Source organism: Stenella coeruleoalba (assembly GCF_951394435.1).
Source record: "Stenella coeruleoalba genome assembly, chromosome: 9".
NCBI classification, from domain to species: Eukaryota; Metazoa; Chordata; class Mammalia; order Artiodactyla; family Delphinidae; genus Stenella; species Stenella coeruleoalba.
Genome location: NC_137155.1, coordinates 278,485 through 284,407, shown reverse-complemented (window position 1 = coordinate 284,407; position 5,923 = coordinate 278,485). Strand labels below are relative to the sequence as shown.

The following is a 5,923-nucleotide window of genomic DNA, read 5'->3' as shown; positions in this document are numbered from 1 at the left end:
GAAAGCATGGAGCCCACTCTCCCCAAATCTCCATGTGCTCACCAACTGGGAAGCTACCGGAACCCTGTCCTTGGGGGTTTATGGAGGCTTCAGTACACAGGCGTGTCTGAATAACTCATTGGGCGATTGAGCTCAGTCTTGAGTGGCTCTTCCCTGCCCTGAGGGCAAGGGGGTAGGACTGAAAGGTCCAACCTTTAATCACAAGGTTGGCTCCACAGGCTGCCGGCTCCCATCCTTAGGTGCTTTCTAAAGATCACCTTGTTAACATAACAAAAGACACCATTATCATCTCATCACTTAGGAAATACCAAGGGTTTTAGAAACTCTGTGGCAGAAACTGGGACAGAGACCAAAAATATAATTATTACTCCTAAAGCACAGTTATCTAGGTAAATGTTTGTATCACCCCAAACAGGCAGTAGTCACCAGGGAAAATAAGTTAATTGCCAGTCTTTTCTATTAATTTTTAAAAATCAGATTTAAGAAGAGAATTTTTTTAATGGCCTGTGAAAATGTCTCTTACTTCAGCTCTTGCCCTTTTCTACTTATTATTTATTTTTTCAATTTTTAGTTTAGTTTTGAAAAGTGTCTTTAAGTTATTTTAAGGTTAGAACCGAACCTTCCAGGGTTAAAAAAATATTGCGTCTCTTGAAAGAGATTATTTTAGATTTAGTGAAATGGATTTGATGCTAGAAAACATGTGACATCATACATTTGACCTTTTTGAAATGATTTACATTATATCAGCTACACAAAGTCCAGCAACTCTAACCAAAAAAAAGAAAAAAAAAACCCTACTAATTAAGGCAACTTTGCAGATTGATGGAGTTAGATTATCAATTAAGATCTCAGTTTTAAACCAGATTTTTCCTCTAAATAGTGATCCAAAGAACACTAGTTTTAGGGTCAGTCTAATTAGTCAGACAGCTTCCTGATTGTTTAGCGCCTTCACTTGAAGTTTGTTAAATATTTTGAATATCACCTATGCTCCCATGGGACATTAGTGAATGTGAAGTCAACAAAAAAGAAAAAAATGTAAGAAAAAGGATTTTGTAGTAAAATAAACTTGAGAAATCCTGGGTTCAGTAAATTTAAACATGTTTCGTGACTGCAGGACTTTTGAGATGTGGAATGAGCTATAACGTGCTCTGTGAATTTCACTGTTAAGTAGAGTTTGGTCTGAAGTGTTTTTAAACTTTATTTGGCTCTACAACCCTTTGTCAGTGGAACATTTTAAAGGACTCTTTGTTTCCAGCAACTTTGGAAAATGCTGTTCTGGTCTCAGTTAAGCCCTTGAAATCTTAGCATTTGGAAGGAGATCCACACACAAGCTCATCCAATTTCTGGTACAGAAATCTACCATGTATCCATGCTATAGGCTCACTCAGCTGTGGATGAGTATTTTGATAACAAAATGCTCACTACCCATAAATCAGCTGATTCTATAGTCGGAATGCTGGTCTGTTAGGAGGTTTTAACCTTTTAAGTGCCTTTTACTATTAGAAAATTTTAAGTTTTAAAATTTTGTCTATTGGACCTAGATCTGATCTCTGGATTAAGATAAGTCCTACTCAAGTAAAAGAATCCTTATTTTTCAAGGATGATTTGTACATGAAAAAAAAAATCCATATACTTAAAATCATCTGTAGTGACTGAAGAGTAATTGAAAATACATTTGAAAATAATTTTCATTTGAAATTTATGTCAAAATATGTTATTATATAAACGAATCCAGTATATTTTCTCTTATAGCCAGTAAAATTTAGGTTAAATTTTAATTAAGCACAAGTGCCACAATTAAAAAAAAAGAATTACATTTTGTTTTGAGTGATTATTTCAGCAAAACTGGTTTATGGGACAGTAAACTGTCCTTCACTGCATGTTCAATGTTAGCAGCTCAAACAGGCTAATTCTGGTAAAAATTCAACAGTTTTCCAAGGCCTTCTCTTAATTATTTGATACTCAGTTGTTTTTACTTTTACTTCTATTGTATCTCTTTTTAAAATTGTTAACTACACATCCTCATTTATCAATGGCTTTGTATGTTTAACCCAGCAGATCTCTGGTATTATTTACAATGGCTTCATGATATTATATCTTTAAAATTCAGAATTTCACTTTAAAGTTGAATTTTATTTCTATTATACGGTATTATGTTTATGTTATGAATCCATCAGTGAGTAATTTTCTGAAACAGGATGATCAGTTTGCTGACTTAGAAGGGCTGGAATCTATAGACACCTTAAAATTAGGATGTAGATAACGAATAGTTGGATGACAAGAAACCCTGTTATATGAAAACAGGGATAATGAGTGTTCCAAATCTTATCTTTTCTGTTCTTACTTTTCTCCAAAGGTTAGCTCTAGAGTCCTTAATTCTCCATTCAGTATTAAATTATTGACTATTTTGCCACAACTACTGAGCCTGCGCTCTAGAGCCTGCGAGTCACAGCTACTGAAGCCTGTGTGCCACAATTACTGAACTCCATGCACCTAGAGCCCGTGCTCTGCAACAAGAGAAGCCACCAAAATGAGAAGCCTGCACACCGCATAGAAGAGTAGCCCCCGCTCACCGCAACTACAGAAAGCCCGCGTGTAGCAATGAAGACCCAACACGGCCAAAAATAAAATAAATACATTTATTTTTTAAAAAGTGGATGTATTTAAAAAAACCCCAAAAGGTCCTACTGTATAGCACAGGGAACTATATTCAATATCCTGTGATAAACCGTAATGGAAAAGAATATGAAAAAGAATGTATATAAATGTATAAATGAGTCACTTTTCTGTGCAGCAGTAATTAACACAACACTGTAATTCTATACGTCAATAAAAAATAAAATTAAAAAAACTGACATAAAAATCACCACAGAAGGGGGACTTCCCTAGTGGTCCGGTGGTTAAGACTTCGCCTTGCAATGGAGGGGGTGAGGGTTCGATCCCTGGTTGGGGAGCTAAGATCCCACGTGCCTTGCGACCAAAAAACCAAAACATAAAACAGAAGCAATACTGTAACAAATTCCATAAAGACTTTAAAAATAGTGGACATCAAAAAAAATCTTTAAAAAAATCACATAAATCAGAAACAAATGAAACATAATAAAGTCCATACATTAAAAAAAAAGAGCATGGGTTCTGGTCACATCCCAGCTTCCCACTTACTTACAGCTGTGTAATTCTGGGCAACTCACATAATGTCTCCTCAGACTCCTCATCTATAAATGGGGATGGTAATAGTTCCCTACCTCATAGTGTTGCTGTAATCCATAAACACGGTTAAGTGCCTTGGTAAATTGTTTGATGCTCTCTGGTTATTGTGAATTAAAATATGTCAATGGCTTCTGGCCATACGATTTATAATAGTTTGACAGTTAACCAAATGGTAAAACTATTCCATTTATTATTCCCATCTCTTTTTACCCCTTACCCTGTTTTGTTGTTTATGTTTTCTCCCACCACACAGTGTTAGTTCCAGGAGAGCAAAAGCTTTATTTTGTTCACTGCTGAAAGCAATAGCACCCAGAAAAGTACTGTACATATGAAACCCTCAGTAAACACTAGCTGAATGAATGGTGCAAACTGTCATAAGGAAAAATACACCAAAACTTTCATTATAATAAAAAAGTATAGATAAATCTTTCTCTAATGGCTTCCAGTCAAGTATTTTAAAACACCATATGCTATAATAAAAACATAAATAATTTATTAAAATTTGAAGGCAAAAACATAATTTTAAAAGATTTTAAAAAGATTTAGACCTATGTTAGGCCTGATGGAATATGGATGCTTTCTGGAAATTCACAATCAGATCCAAGAGTATCACTTTCAGAATGTTCTAGTAGACTGAGTTTACTTTTAGTTGTCTTTGAAGAAACAGTCACTATTGTACTCTCTTTCTTAACAGAAATGTGTTTTTTTGAAGACTCACTTCTAATTGGTTCATTAAGCAAAGAAGAATTTTGCCCAATTCCTTTGCTTTTCTGCTTTACAGGTGAGTCAGAGCAGGAATGCAGGTCCTTCCCAGGTTGTTTCTTAGCAGAGTAGTTTTTGGTATATTATGCTCTGGTCATTTTCTCTGAAGAAGACCTGCTATATCTAGGTAATTCCTCTTTTCTTTGACTTCCAGTTCCAGAAATGACGTCTGCTGAAGGAGAACATGTTCTAGCAATGAAATCTTCAAAAGACTCCTGCCGCTGCTCTGTGACTGCAACCCCCAGCTTGTCTTTGGAAGTTTCTAAGGCCTCCTGAGTAGAGACTGGGACATGGAAGGAGTCGACAGGCACAGGAATCCCAGCATCACCTGTAATTTTCTGAAACTGGAGGGAAAGACAAAAGACAAGACAAAAATTCAGTGATGAACAAAGCCAATCATTAAAAAGTAGAGTTCAAAACTTCAGTGTTACTCTGTGATCTTATTATTAACACAGTCAATTGATTATTCAGAAGATTTCAGAGCCAGTTTTTCTCTAATTATATCCTGCCAAGTGATTCTCAGCTTAACCTAGCTATATCCAAGGCTATGTCCGCTACATTTTCAGACTTTGGTGACTGGGGTAGTTATTACCCATTTCCTTCCCCTCACTAAAAATAAAACCCTACTCTGTAAGAAAATTAATTTCTTTGCTATCCTCCAGGCACATGTGAACAGTATATAATATAGTTTGTGACCAGACTGTCAGTTCCCAAGACCAGTCAGTTCCCAAGACCAGTCTGAGATTGGCTGAGCTGGGCGAAGGGGGCTCCAAGTGAGGCTGGAGGAAAAGCTGACAGGTTTCCCCTCCCATTCCCATGACCAGGTGAGTCACTGTAATATCTTACGTATCAGCTATGTCAAGATTACTTATTTTAAAAATTATATCAGTACGTGTACCTCCATTAGTGTTCCTTCATTGTTAAGCTGACTGCATACAAATAGAAACCTAGATAAAATATGAATAGAACAGACATTTATACAACTTAAAATTTGGAATATTTTCTGTAATGTTTTCTTTCTTCATTAAGGAGAGTTTGCTTTAACTCATACACTTTCTAAAGAACTTCCAGTTTTCTTATGTACAACAATACAGTATCATGAAACGGGCCCACATTTACTAATCTCAGATTTGGGGAGGACTCCAGAGTCTTCTAGCTCCCGAGCACGTGAACTATTAGAGACTGACCATTATTATTTTCTCTCTGACTTGGTCATTTCCTTTTTGCTAATCACTCTTAGAATCCTTAAGTGCTGTCCTCTCCACTTACTTGGAGATTTTGCGTTGGTCCTGGGGCACTCTGCTTTGACTCTGATTTTTCTTCTTCAAGTGCCTTCTTTTCTTCTTTAGGTGGACTACTAACAGTAGAGTTCATCTGGGGACGACCTAGTAAATGAAAATCGGACTGATCTGTACCAGCCATTGTGGCCAGCTGCCCAAGCCTGGACCAGAGGAGGAAAGGAGAAAAGATAAAGGTTATTATAATCACAGAAGAGCAGTTTAGATTTCCCCAGACCTACAATCATGAAATACTTCTAAAATCTTAAAAGCCAACATCCTACTCCGTACTACAAGCCTCTCTCTCCCCCAAATTCTCAGCCCTTTCCAGATTCATCCTCTAGGAGACATCCCACTGTCTCACTAGCAGCTTCAACATGTACTGTGCACCCCGTCCACTGCCAGTCACACCTTCATTCCCACACTTCTTTACCACCTTTCCTCCAGTTTCCAAGAATGTGTTTGTTCCTTCCTTCCCAACACCAACTCATTCACTGACAAAACACTACTCCATCAACTATCAATCTCCACTTCCCTCTTTCAGCAAAATTGCTCACGGTTGAGAACCACTGACCTATATCTTCCCTGCAGATTAATAATAATTTGTATGTCTAAGACAAAAATAACTTTCATTCAAACGTATCAAACAAGCAAAGTAAATGAAAGATAGGAAA

The 5,923-nt window shown here is 36.8% G+C and overlaps 1 pseudogene across 1 annotated transcript; it reads right to left on the bottom strand.

The window, feature by feature from the left end:
• Positions 1–1,218: 1,218 nt before the first annotated feature.
• On the bottom strand, positions 1,219–4,382 carry LOC307191251 (centrosomal protein of 78 kDa-like; annotated as a pseudogene). Its single transcript has one exon. The product of its transcript is annotated as a centrosomal protein of 78 kDa-like (transcript).
• Between the last annotated feature and the right edge of the window lie 1,541 nt (positions 4,383–5,923).